The following is a 14293-nucleotide window of genomic DNA, read 5'->3' as shown; positions in this document are numbered from 1 at the left end:
TGTTATTTATGAACGGTCATATATTTTCTGCCAAGTATGTTACTTCTACATACAGATCATGGGGCCATTCAGCTCCTTGCCAATTAGGCCTCTCAAATATATAGTGTTAAAACTACAAGGGCCCTTGCAATTGTGCAATGTTGTGCGGAGAAATGTTTCTTCCCTGCTATATATTGTACCCTAGGTACAGAATCACTAAGGTTGGAAAAGACCTGTAAGATCATCAAGTCCAACCATCAACCCAACACCACCATGCCCATTAAACCATGTCCCAAAGTGCCACGTCTACATGGTTTTTGAACACTTCCAGTGACGGTGACTCCACCACCTCCCTGGGCAGCCCATTCCAGTGTTTCACCACTCTCTCAGTAAAGAAATTTTTCCTAATATCCAGTCTAAACCTCCCTTGGCACAACTTGAGGCCATTTCCTCTTGTCCTGTCACTCGTCACTTGGGAGAAGAGACCAACACCCACCTCTCTGCAACCCCCTTTCAGGTAATTGTAGAGAGCGATAAGGTCTCCCCTCAGCCTCCTCTTCTCCAGACTGAACAACCCCAGCTCCCTCAGCCGCTCCTCATCAGACTTCTGCTCCAGACCCCTCACCAGCTTCGTCGCCCTTCTCTGGACACGCTCCAGCACCTCAATGTCCTTCTTGTAGTGAGGGGCCCAAAACTGAACACAGTATTTGAGGTGCGGCCTCACCAGGGCCAAGTACAGGGGCACGATCACTTCCCTGCTCCTGCTGGCCACACCATTTCTGATACAGTCCAGGATGCCGTTGGCCTTCTTGGCCACCTGGGCACACTGCCAGCTCATATTCAGCCGGCTGTCAATCAACACCCCCAGGTCCTTTTCCTCCAGGCAGCTTTCCAGCCACTCGGCCCCAGGCCTGTAGCGTTGCATGGGGTTGTTGTGACCCAAGTGCAGGACCCGGCACTTGGCCTTGTTGAACCTCATACAATTCGCCTGGGCCCATCGATCCAGCCTGTCCAGATCCCTCTGCAGAGCCTTCCTACCCTCCAGCAGATCAACACTCCCACCCAACTTGGTGTCGTCTGCAAACTTGCTGAGGGAGCACTCGATACAGCAACAGTCCTTATTCATGGGGAGATGAGGACAATGTGGTGACATTGCTGCTATTACTCCAGTGCACAGGGAGCAGGGTGGGGGCACAGGTCCATTCCCAAGAGGAAAACCCAATGGCCTGGATCTGGCAGGGGACAGTTTACCCCGCTCAGCCAACAGCCATGAGATGACAGAGTTTTAGGCCTGGGTTCACCACACTGGTCTTTGGACTTTGCAGGAGACATCGCGCTCTGCTCTGCAGAGTCCCTGTACTTGGATATGAAACCACTCCAGAGGAAGGGCCACAATTTGACCAAGCTGGCACGCAGTGCTCCACAGAACTCAGAATTTCAGGCATTAGTCATCTGCAAGCCCTCACACGACAGCAGTTCAGTTCATGAAGGAAGGGATTCCTTTCCTGTAAAAGTCCTCAATAATAATCACAAACCTAAAAAAGCCCTTAGAGGGTACAAATCCCAGCGGGACCAACCAGGCTACTTTCACTGTTCACGTAGAGCAGGAGGCAAACGGCACTTTGATTATCAGTCATCTTCATTATGTTCACAATCAGGAACAGGGAGGGGGATTTTCAGAAGCGCCGGATAGCCTGGCAAGCACGACTAGTGCTGAAAGACGAAGGGACTTTTGCTCCTCAGCCAGCCAGGAACTTCAAAGACTTTTTCATTCAGTTGCTGTTACCGCAGTACACACATACACAACTGCTATTAAGGTATCACAAGCCTTGGCTGCCCGACTCATGCTACAACTGCCTGCTGCAAACAAAGCAGACAGCTTTCTAAAAGGTTTTTTATCTATATACAACTTATGTTCTGTGCCCAACAGAAACGATGCAGAAATTACCATGTGAGATTTTGTGAAGCATGTTATGCAAGAGGTCGGATGAGATTACAGCACAACCATTTTCCAGCTGCCTGCATTTCAGTCAGAAGATGCCAATTTGAAGAAAATTGCAAATTTGGGATGAAAGTATGTCAAAATTGATATACTGTAAAAAAAACTTCTTAGGTCCAGGATGGAAATTTATGTTTCCCAGAACAGCCACAGCCTAGATCACAAAAACGTCAGTTCAAGCCCTGTAATAAATCAGTGAGAACAAGACTTTTGTATTTTCTCACAGCTCTAGCGCACACACAGATGCACCTCTAAAAGCTTTCCTCTGTCTCTGGCCTGAGGAATACTGACTTATAATAATAAAGAGCTCCAAGAAGTAAGACTGGGAGAGAACCACCTCAAACTAGCTAATCTGGTAAGAACTACCTTCCCACCTGCTCCAGTGATTTCCCTCCCATAGAACAGGTTGGTGCACCTTTCTGTCTCTTTTGGGTTTTTTCCTTGCCAAAACACCACCTAACTCCAAAATACAATGGAAAAACTGAAAAGCCTATTTATGATATGAAAATCCAAATGATCCCTTTTGCCTTTCAAGTCTAGGAAAGATGGTTTTTGCTTCCAAAAGGCTTAAGTTTTAGGATCAAACTCTATAGTGGTTTTTATAGGGGAGGTCCCTGCAGTGCCAAGTCTCAGTTAAGGTAAGATGCAACAGGTAAATGCAAATCTGCAAAGGAGAAGGAGTGAGACAGGAAGAGGGCTACTATAACTCTGCACCATGAAACAGACGGAATAAATAAAGAAAAATGCATTAAACCCTTCCTCGGTTGTTAGGTTTTTGTTGTTCGCTTGTTTATCCCTGAAGTGTTAACAAGAAGAGAAATGAAGAAATTTAGTCACAAGGTTTAAGTCCATGGCTCCCTTTAAAAAGGTTTTTATTGAGCAATTGGAAGATGCTATTTTCAAAGCCAGGACTCAAGTCGGTTAATTGTTACACCTCTTTGTGTTGCCTTTTCTTTCAATGAAAAACAGCTAAAGGTTTGCAGGAAGGAGCCTCAGGGCTGCAACAGATGTCATGAGCCACTTCCTACAAATTAGAAAAGGAAAGTAACCCCCTCAGGTTAATTATGGGGAGAGGCCACACACAGAGCTGTGTAATGAGCCTGTGGGATGGAGAGAAGGCAACTGCTTCATATTAGATTTCAAGAGACAGAGCATGAAATCTCTCGTGCTGACTACATGCTTTCACACTGCAAGAGCAATGCCTTCTCCTCCCGGGAGGACACAAGCCATAGTGTCTAGGGCTGGCAGCAGAGTTAAGGAAGGGTACACTTACGTTGTTCGACTACCCTCTGACGACATCTCTTTGCGTACATGTCTTCCCGACGGACAGCTACCACAACAGGCTGCTCTCTGCGGCTCAGCACGCAGGGGCTTTGCACCTGCCTCCCTATTTACACAGGTGCAAGGTAGTTAGAAAGCCATGGCCTAAGGACTAAAGCGTAAAGACTGAGACTTGGCTGACCTGGATGTTGTTATTTTCCTGGTGGGATGAATAGGCCAAAGTGCTTTCATCTTTCTCTGCCTCATTTCCCCATCTGTATAATGGAAACGGTGGCATTTATCTTTTTTTTTTTTTTTTTTTTTTAATAAAGTGGTTAGATTTTCACTAAGGGAAAGCACCAGAACAGTCCTACATAGCATCATTACCAGAGAGCCCCGTGAGAGCGCAGGTTATGGCTTTTTTCTCTCTTGTCCTTTTTTTTCCATTCTCCCCTCCCCAACAGGTTGGTCCAGGCTTGTCTTAAAGCCCATGTTTCATGAAACTGTTTCCTTAGGGATCAGGTCACTTTAAAAAGTCACAGATGCTCATTTAAAGTAAATTGGTGTAGCTAAGCAATTGTAACTCAGCCATGAACCTTAGCTGAAGAATCAGCCCCATGTTTAGTTTCCTTCAACTAAAATATACATCCATGGTCAGGTTAGCATGACCTGACAACAAACCCAGCAACGACGAAAACAACCACCCTGAATGAGCCAGCTAGTGTGCCTAGAAGATTTATCTTAGTGTGGGGGAAATAGCTTGATGTTTATTTAAAGTATGATTTGCAGATTCAAGGTTTAAGTGACAGTTAATGGGTTCATCCACAAACAAGGACAATCCTGGCAAAAGCTGGGCTACAGCTTCACCCAGGAAGGCATCGCTGTCATCAGGGGAGAGTTCAGTGGGATCTAGGCAACGTTGCACAGGCGTCACTGAACCTCCTACTGCCGGATGGCCACGTGTAGTTGTTCCTGAAGAAGTAGGGATAAGTAACTGCATGTTCTAGTGAACTCATACAGTGGCCAGAAGGAATAGAAAAGCTCGAGATTTTCAGTGCAAAAGGGACATTTTGTTGACATTCCATCATGTGGGGAAAAAAAAAGTGAAACATCTTGGGATTGTTTCAGTGCAGAACAGTAGCTTTTTCATCTCAAAAAAGCAATGGGTAATAGATCTGCCATCCTTTGGGCAGCTGTAATCACAGCCTCCTCTTGTAACATCTTCCCAGTTGTGTGCACACCACTTCTAATAGTTTTGTTGACACTGTGCTCAAAACAGGGGCCAAGCAGAAAGGTCTGAATTGTTTCAAACTTCTCATAAAACATGACTACTGCAGATTAATACACAGTTGCTTCACTGGCAAAAGCACCAAGCAGTGATTGTGGCAGTGGATTTTCATCAACACCTATCACTTCCAAGAGCACAGGAAGATATTCACAAACACACTAAAAATGACTAGTGCTCAAAAAATACCCAATGAATATTAGATGTCTTTCAATTTTTCCACACCCAAAGAGAAACAAGCAATCTCCAGACTTGAACTGCCAGTTTGCATGTCATCCTACTTTCCACTTCTTCCAAAAAAAGGTGCACCAAATCCATCCTAGTTTCAGCAGGTAGATTAGAGGCTAAGTAAAACTGGTTTTCTTGAGCAGGATTAGCTTGAGGTGCTTCTGAGATAATCTGTCTGCCTTCCAGGCACCCTCTAAATACTTAGAGGCATCCATTTGTCATCACTGCTGCATTATCCTTGCAAAATGCATCATCCTTGCATGATGGAGCTACCTGATCTGCAGGGTGGGAATGTGTATGCCTGTTACCCTGCATGTGTATCCACTGGGGAGAAAAATAGTTTGTGACCTGCATATTTCAAGCTGAACACCAAAACTGTGCAAATATTACAGGGAGACACATTGCTGAACTCTAACCACCCTGTCCCAATGGTGCAGGATGGCATCCAGCTGAGCTACAGGAATGTGGCATGATAGGTCTTCCAAAAAATGACCATTCAGCAGGGCTAAATGAGCAGTTTCAATTTGTTGCAGCAGCTATGAGGGGCACAAACAGTCCACCTGGGCAAGTATCAATGTCAAGTGCAACAGGATGGCAAGGCAGCCTGGAAAACTGAAAAAATACAGCAAGTCTTGTTCATACTTGTACCAAATTTTCTTGGGCTCAAAGGATTTCTCTAAGATTTAAACAAATAACAGGATCAGAAGCTTTTAAGAAGCTCCCACAGGCTCGTAAGGGGCTGGATCTAGCCCCCAGTGCAGTCAATAAGCTTAAAAAAAAATCTCCAATTTAAACAAAGCTATCACAATTTACACCAGCTGAGGATCACTCACCCCGACTTTAATGGGAACATGACCAGGCTGCTTGCCAGCACTTTTGGCTTTGCTGTAGTAGGAGGGACGTTCAGGTATGCGTGACCACTCGCCATCAGATTTCTTTACAATGACAAGCTTTGAAGTCAGAGCGCTTTGCTCTCCTTCCACAAACCATTTTCACTCAAAACAATAACTATTTAAATGGAAGCCTCACCAAAGCCATTTCAGTTTTGTTTTTTTTACTCCTCTGTCAATGATAAAATATAGTTAAATCACAAAAACAGAGAGACCTGCCTGCTCCATAGTACCTATTCAGCATAGGCTGGATATCCCAACGCTCAGCCATCTCCATTATTTTTCAGCGCTGCGAGAGAAGGCACCAGTGGCTTCACCCAATACTACATTGAAACACTAATAAGAATAAAATTGAGCAAACAACTCTTTTTGCTAAAAATCTTATTAAGCTCCTCCCCACAAAAACTACTAAAAGTTGTCTTTTTGTAGCCAGTGGGGCTGCTAAAGGCTTGAATGCAATTTGTGAACCTCATCCTGACTATTCAGAGCAAAAGATAACACCTGCGGGAAGCAGGCGAAAGGTTAAAACCTGGTACCTCTGTGTTTTCCTAAGTGCAGACCCTGGCACCAGAACAGAGGCTGTGAACAATAGCAGGAGCATTGTGCGTGTTTTCTTTTCCCTTAAAGTAACATTTTTGCTGCAGTGTCATCTTTCTGCTCAGCCAAGCAGGCGCTCTGGGTCAAATCAGCTGCATTAGCCGTCAGCAGATTTTTCTGGCCCTTTCAAAAGATCTTCAGGCATTGTATTAAGAAGCCAAATCGGTGAAAAAACAGGAAAAAAAAAAAAGTGGACAGACTGCCCACACGTTTTACCGGTCAGGCGCTCACATGACTGTGAAATAATCAGCATTCTTTTGGTGATATGTAGCAGCTTTAAACCAGCAATCTGGCTTCACTCTCTGGAAAACAGTGTGCTTTCTCGAAAAAGTTAAACCAGGGTATTACAGCCTGACAGCTTCAAAATTCTGCAGACCTCCCGTAGGAATCGCTCACAAAAGAGCAGGCTATTCCCCAGGGCTGGATGTCAGGGAAACAGACCCTCAGATGGAAAACCCTAAGGGAAGGCATACTTCCATTTATACCATCTTTTATGTTTTGGCTAAGTGGCTTGTTTATAATTGTTGGATTTCGGCGAGGGAGGCTTCACCTCTCCTCACAGTTCCTGTAATGCAGCAATAAGAGCTTTGGGGCCTGTTGGGTCACTTCCCAAATAGAGAAGAGAGAAGAAAATTTCTTAGAGTATTTCACGTATTTTGGCGAGCATCCTCCAGCAGACAGGCACACGAATATCATGGAGGACAGTCCCAATTTCACAGCCTTTTGTACAAACCATACCCGTTTCTAGGAGCCACCATGCACCAGCAGAGCAGAGAGAGAAGAGGCACTGAACAAACTTCATTGCTATTTGCCAGGACTTCCATAAAAGAAACAGCATTTTTAAAAAGAAGCAGCATTTTTAAGAAACTCCACTCTTTCTATACAAAAGTTCTTCAAGGGCTATTGCTGTCCCAAACAAAAGAAATGGAGGAGTTACATATGGGACTTCCATACATAATAGCTACCACGAGTCTCTGTGGTTATGGTGAGAATCAACAGATTGTTAAAACTGATGAAGACAAAAGTTTAATTGCTTAATTTTCCCGAACAGAATTATTTAGGCTAAGACTTCCCCATGCTTGGGACACGTAACTACATTCTTATGAGAGAAAAATAGTAGGCGAACATCTAATTAGAAATTCTATGATTTGGCATATGCACACATGAGCTGAATTAAGGCAGAAAAGGACATTTTCTTCAATTCTTTTGTTCTTAATAACTTGATTGATGTAATTTTATGTATTGTAAAGACATTTAATGGATGGTAAGTGAATGCTAATTCCTAGTGCTTGTGAAGCAGAGGAGTTGAACTAATCAATGCTGGAGGTGTTCAAAAAACACATGGCACTGCGGGACATGGTTTAGTGGGCATGGTGGTGTTGGGTTGATGGTTGGACTTGATGATCTTACAGGTCTTTTCCAAGCTTAATGACTCTGAGATTCTGTGATTGCTGCACATTAAATAACAGATTATGGCCTTAATTTCTATTTGTATGTTACTAAAAGACTGGCCTTCAAACTTATGCTCTCCCTGCTGCCTCTTCTCATGTGAACTTCCTCCAGTTTGCACTGTAGTGAAAGACAGATAAAATCATTTCTAAAATGAGATGGAGGCCTGAAATGCAAATCAGAGGACGAAGTCGCCAGAAAGGGGTCTTCATACAGATTCAGTAGGTTATCAGGTCTTTACCTGCCTGGTAATCAATCCTGGTGCCTGATCAGCTTCAGGGGATGGACCCAGCAGGAGCACAAAGGCTCTTTATTCCCTCTGCTCGTGTTGTGACTCTGCTATAAAGCCTAATTTGCCGGGAAGGACAAGGTGGAGCTGGACATAGGGCCTATCAGGTAACGTTAATGTTCAGCCAAGATATGGACCTTGTGTTTGAACGAGACAGACAGTCTTTGAAGAACATAATCTGTGTTGCCAACAATGGCTGGAGTGAAAGGAACTCGCTCTGGTTACCTTATAGGATGGACTAGTAAAGCGCAGTTGGATTCTTATCAAGATGTTGGGTTTGGGGGTTTTTTTAATCATTGATTCATATGGTAATGGCTGTGAATAGAAAATGCAAGGTCTTCAAAGGGAGGAAACATGAGAAAGGTATAGCTTTACCCAGTTCATGTTAAGGTTGCACACTTTTGTTCCATGTGAATTTTTTTAACATATAAACCCTGCTATCCTCACAGGGACTAATCCTACCCATGTCTTTTCAGATTCCCTCCAATTCCAGTTGGATACAGGCTTGCCAGCAGCAGTGAAAAGCAGCAGCTCTCCTGGGGTGCTGTGTTTCTCAGATTGACCTTAGCTCTGTTTACCCTTGCTTCGAAAGTTTGGGCCAACATCTGCCAGATAAACTGGAGTGCCGGGGCAATGGGGACAGGGAGGGGGAGTTAGAAACAAATGGGATTGTTCTGAAATGAGAGAGTAGCTAGAGGAGCTCTAGGGAGATTGTTGTGGGTCAGAATATAGATGCAATTCCCTTTGAATCAATACAAAGCCTTCTTCTGACATCTCTGATCCACTTTTGAAGCATGCAGAACATACCTGCCCAAAGGTAGTGTTTCCAATTCAGATTGAAGCACTCTTCAAAACACCCAGCCAAGCCACACTGCTATTTCTTCTGTTTCCTTTTCATTTGCAGCACATTGAAAATACCTATATACTTCACCCACGCATGCAGTAGTGGCTTCGCTCATAGAGCACAGTTAAGAAGGGCAGCAGCTTATATTTATGATAGCAGAATATGTTTCCCCTGCTAGTTAAATTCAAGTTAATCAACCCAACAGCAGCCAGCTGCAAGCATGGGGGGTAGAAAGGTGTTTTCAAAGCCGATGGTGTGTTCATTCCAACACATTATGGTTTAGACCCTCACTACCAGCAACCACAGCATTTCACAAGCCATCACAGTTCCTCCCTGATACAAGAGGGGCGTGACTATGTCACGCTTTGGACCTTAGGGCTGGTCCCCAGGCCAGTGGCCTGCACAGCATCACTATACTGTGGTCATGCCTCCCTCCAGGTGTTTGCCAGGGGCACGCTAAACAAAGCTCGCTCACTCTTAGTGAGTGTGAGGATGCTAAGCACTTTGCTGAAGAAGCTCAGCACCTTGACGGATCAGACATGCAGGTATTGTCTCACATCTACATCCTTCCTGATTTGAATGTCTTGCCAGCTAGACTAGCATCTAGGCACTAATTCTGAAAGCCAGTAACACTGGATGAGACAACAGGCACTTCTGCCTCCAGAAAGCCAGGAGTGAACAGTAAGTCTTGGACAGGGCCAGGGAGCAGGGAAAGGGAGCCATCCTAAAGGGTGTTGTCACTGTAATGATGAGGCTGCGTAAGAGTGATCCCAGACTCACTCAGGAGGCTCCAGTGTAGACAATATATGGGAAAACCTGCAGCTTCTTAAGTTTTCAGAGGATGCTTTAGCTGTGTGGGCCAAAGCATGGCTTTGTTATAGCAGCTATATTCACACGAGGAAGCCACTGACTGCATAGCATACCATTATATATCAGTAAAGCACTCCTTAAATAACTGTATCCTCAGTATTCAGCATATGCTTTTAAAGCATCAGGATTAACATCCCTTAAAAAAGAAAAACTGGGTAATATGAGAGCAGATATTCCCATTATCAACATATCTACGTATTTTTTAATCCCAACCAGCGCGTGGCCCTGGTATTATCTCATGGCAGTATGTTCCAGAGCTTATCTAGAATAACTCTGCTTTTCATCGCCTTCAAAGTTCCCTGAATATTTCCTTGTTCGTCTGTCATGCTGCCTTTGGCTTATTGGATAGCTCTGTTCATACTCAAGGCATCCGAGAAACAGATCCCAGCTGACTCAAAGACATTGTCTTGAAAAAAAGGCAAATGAGGCCCTCCTTGACAGCAAGCTGTCTGATACTTTTTTTCATACACAGCGATGGTGAAACCAGCACGGTGTCATCTGGGGTGAGTACAAGCCCAAGAATACACTCTTAGTACTATACAGGGCTTTATAGCAAAACTTGAAGCCCCAAGCGACCAAAGGTGGGTAAATAGCCAAGAAAATTAGGTAAAATGCAACATTTCTTAATCAAAGATGCCAACTAACTCGGAATCTGCTTTTGATATGAAAACTGATTTTCTGGACATGAAAAGGTGATGCTGAGTTTGAACAAAGCTTCATTGGCTCATGCCAACCCCACATAGAAATGAAAATGAAGTGGAACTCATCTGAAAGCACCACGCTGAGCCATGCTGGAAATTATCAGTGAGCATGAACAGATGGGGTCCAGTAAGGTGAGTTGGTCAGTCACTGAGCAGGAAGCCAGCCGGCATTATGCTAAAAACATCAACCTACAGGAACTTTCCTAGCACAGTTCTTCCGAAAGTGTCCACAGGGTAAATCTTGCTAAAGGATATCACTATCTGTTTTGGCACCAGAGCATGACATGGTGTTTAGAGGCTGGAAGGCTCTGTCTCAGGATCTCCAACCCATTCACCACTCCAAGAGCAGAGCTGGATGCCACCTCTCTCCAGAGGAAGCCGATTACAGGCAACCTGGTGTTTTACAGTCGAAGTATTTCTGTGAGGCAACATTATCCTTGTTTCACACCCATGAAACTCATGTACATGCTGGTGATGGCAAAGACAAAAGGGATTTCTCTCAGGTCAGTCAGGAAAACTGCTGATGCACAAATATTTGTACTATAGTTTGTTAAGTCCCAGCCAAGAACGGTAACCACTAAACCAGTCTTTCTCCTTGAACAAGTCCTTGAATTCCTCTCCTGGAACAGATCTCAGGTACATCAATCCCATAATGGGATATTTAAGGGCTAAACAGGGCTTACAAAGCATTTTCTCTGCTGATGGTAAAGAGTTAGCAATATATTACATACAAAATCAACAAAAATTGCAAAGGAAACTCTATTGATAGCTGTCACAGTGGGAACCCCCTGAACTCTATTTGTAGTCAAAAGCAGCAAAATAATAGTAACCTAAGCCTGTTCAGTTCACCTTTAAAAGAAGAAAACTAGAAGAAGCGGGGAGTTGAAATCTGTGTCACTCAATAGCTCCTGGCAAACTCTTCTTGGCTTTATGGTTATGCTTGTAAATCCTCTCAATTTAATGGCATAGGTTTCCCTATTTTTAGATCACAACTTAAGGCAGCTCCGCTTTTTTCCCTGCATTATTTTTTAACCAGACCACGGCCATTAAACTTAGCAGCAAAGAAGCAAGAGCGTCCTTTAAATAAAAAAACCCACCATACACACGGAATAACTACACGGCTGGAGAAAGGAAATCGCTCCCAGGGGCTGACAGACCTCTTGAGTTTCCACTTCGCTGGCCCACGGGGCAGGTCTGGTGCTGGGACTCCCGAGACCCCAGAGGTGCCAGGGCGCTTGGCGGCTGACGGAGAAGCTGCCTTGGCACCAGTCTCACGTCGAGCGCAGGTCACCAACAGGTCTGCAGCGAGCATCGATCCACAACGCTCCGGTTGGATTATAACCAAATAACCCCCAGTTTAATGGGATAATCAGGGTGAATATGGCACCTTGCTGCCTCCTCTCCGCGTGGCTGCAGTCAGGCTGGTGGGGGGGGGGGTGCTCTGCACCGGGATGGCATGCCGTACTCCAGATTGTTTTGAAACAACAAGAAAAAAGCTTATCGTAATCCTCCTGGCAATTAGAGCCCTGGCTGGCTGTAAAGTGCAATGCATTTATCAAAACCTCCTTTGAAGGCGCTGAGGGAAGTGAATTTGAAGCTGTTGGGGACTGCAGGAGTAAGAGAGCCCAGCTGCTCCCGGGGAGCCTGAACTGGGGCAAGGGGGCAGAGGGAGGAGGGAGAATTCCCTTGTCTGGGACATGCACATTTTCCGTCAGCTTGTTTGTGCAAGGATAAATAAAACGTTATCTCTCTCAGTGTATCTCTCGAAAGCTCGGCCGATTACAGCTGGCATGCTCCAGGGGCTCTTCCTGCAAGGTTCGCCAAAAAGTTAGCCACCCCTGGAGCCATAAATCATCCCAAACCAGGCTTCTTCTCCCCTCCTCCCCATCAACGTGAGAAAAACCCAAGCTGTTTGAAAAAAAAAAAAAAAAAGAAGAGAAAGTTGCCAGTTTTGTGAAATGTCAGGAGGACAAAACTGGCAGCTTTTGCCTTTTTTACAACGTGCATCAGCAGCAGTTTCCAGAGGCGATTCATACACAGCGGCATGTTGAAGGGGATCATCTCCCCTTGCCACACAACGAGGCCCTGGTCCAGCAGCATGAGGTGAGATTACAACAGTGCAGTCTTGTAAAAACCATCTAAAGTAACAGGCTGGAGCAGTGTTCCCAGACCTCTACCACCACAGACTGGGTATTGGCATTTGATTAAATTCTCCAGACCCCTTTCATTTCCCACCTAGGGCCCGCTGCTCTCTCCACAGCCCTACAGACCTCTGGACATCGTTTTCCCTCTCCCCCCTCCTCACAATTACAAGTCATTTCCTAAGAGGGCAGGGGGGAGAAAATTGCTTATGATGCTTTCTCTCCTGCTCCCTCTCTCATCTACTTCCCTCTGTGTGGTGTGGGCATGCAACCTCTTTGGCCACAGGACACCCTCCTTCTCTTGGAGCAAAGACCTCCTTCTCTTGGAGCAAAGATTATCTTCCCTTTGAGCAAAGACCATATCCCAGGATATTTATGCTGTAATGTTAGTGGTCTCCCCATGGCAACCAGGGAGGTTGATCACGACACCACAGCTCTCCTACCACAGGGAAAGGAGCTGAGTCCAGCCCGTAGTGCAGCCATCCAAGACTACTAGGGCTCTTTGCAGAAGCATGTTGGCACACATGCGCCCTCAGCAAGAAAAAGGATGTCAGGATAGGGAGTAAAAGCCAGGGAAGGATGGGAAGAAGCAGATGGGAAAGTAAAGATGAATTAAAGATTAATTAAATTGTCCTGAGTAAACTCTCTGCAGAGAGTAGGACCCCCGTGCCATCCCCCTGCATCACCTCCCCACATAGGGTGGGATTTCTCTTTACTCCATATAGATGCACAGTCTCATGCCCCCTTCCAAACCAGCTTCTCTTCTCTGCAAGGTTTTGTTCATCCAAAACCACTGAACAATCATTGCCTTGAGTATTTTTTTAATCACTCCCAAATGCCTTTCCTTTGGGGGATTCCTGCTGAGATCCCAAGCTGGATTCTCCACTGGAGTAAATCAGCCTAGCTACACTAACTGGGCTGCTGATTTACATCTGCTAGAGATCTACCCTCCTCCCAGCCAGCTTCACTCCCTATGCTCCCTGTGCGCAAGCCTTGTCTAAAAAACTCCTGGCGAAACCTTGCAGAGCATCCTCCCCTGCACAGGGCTATTCTTGGGATTTAAGGAATGTGGGCATTATATTGCTATGAAAAGGGGCACTGTACTGAATTTACACACGAGGAGGTTGCAGGGATGAGAGCCAGGGTGTAGTAGCCTTACATCTGTGACAATGTTACAGGGGTGACAACAGCAAAAAAACTTTGATCAATCCCAGAGTACAAATGCAGGTTTATATTCTTGCCATCTGGCAGAGTATCATGTTAAGAGCTGAACAGACAACAGTGGCTGCTACTACACAGTGTACTATATACCAATAAAAGCTGAATGGATCTACAATAAAGCAGACTTTTGAAATAGCTGTGAAAGGAAAATCTGGGCCACTAAGTGCTGTTAGAAACAATGTCCTTATATTTTTTCCCTTCCCTTACTATTCTCCTCTGTCTTGCTTCTGCTCTTGGGATTCCTCTTCCCTCCCTTTTCCCAGCCCCGGTGGCTGCACAGAGAGCTATCAAGTGAAATACTGAACCTAAACTAAAGGTTGTGTTCATTTAACAAGCACTAAGTAACGGTCAGGAGGGGCAGACTGGCAGCTGCCTTCACAGCTGAGCCCAATCCCCCTCCATAAATGGCACAGCGTAGCATCCCCACGAATGGAGGAGGTGACTGCTGTCTCTTCTTTCCTGCTTGTCCCTCCCCTACTCAGCACAAATGCATACGAGATCCACGCTGAGCCACAGCCCCATGGATAAAGTCCTGGACTA

General features: G+C 45.2%; 1 protein-coding gene across 2 annotated transcripts in view; it reads right to left on the bottom strand.

Annotated features, from left to right (window-relative positions):
- FGFRL1 (fibroblast growth factor receptor like 1) overlaps positions 1–14293 on the bottom strand; it is a 177664-nt gene that overhangs the window by 116608 nt on the left and 46763 nt on the right. The gene's annotated exons all lie outside the window — the stretch shown is intronic.

Source organism: Gavia stellata, chromosome 5 (assembly GCF_030936135.1).
Source record: "Gavia stellata isolate bGavSte3 chromosome 5, bGavSte3.hap2, whole genome shotgun sequence".
In the NCBI taxonomy this organism is placed as follows: Eukaryota; Metazoa; Chordata; class Aves; order Gaviiformes; family Gaviidae; genus Gavia; species Gavia stellata.
The sequence above is the reverse complement of the archived record's forward strand: the minus strand, read 5'-3'. Positions and strand labels throughout refer to the sequence as shown.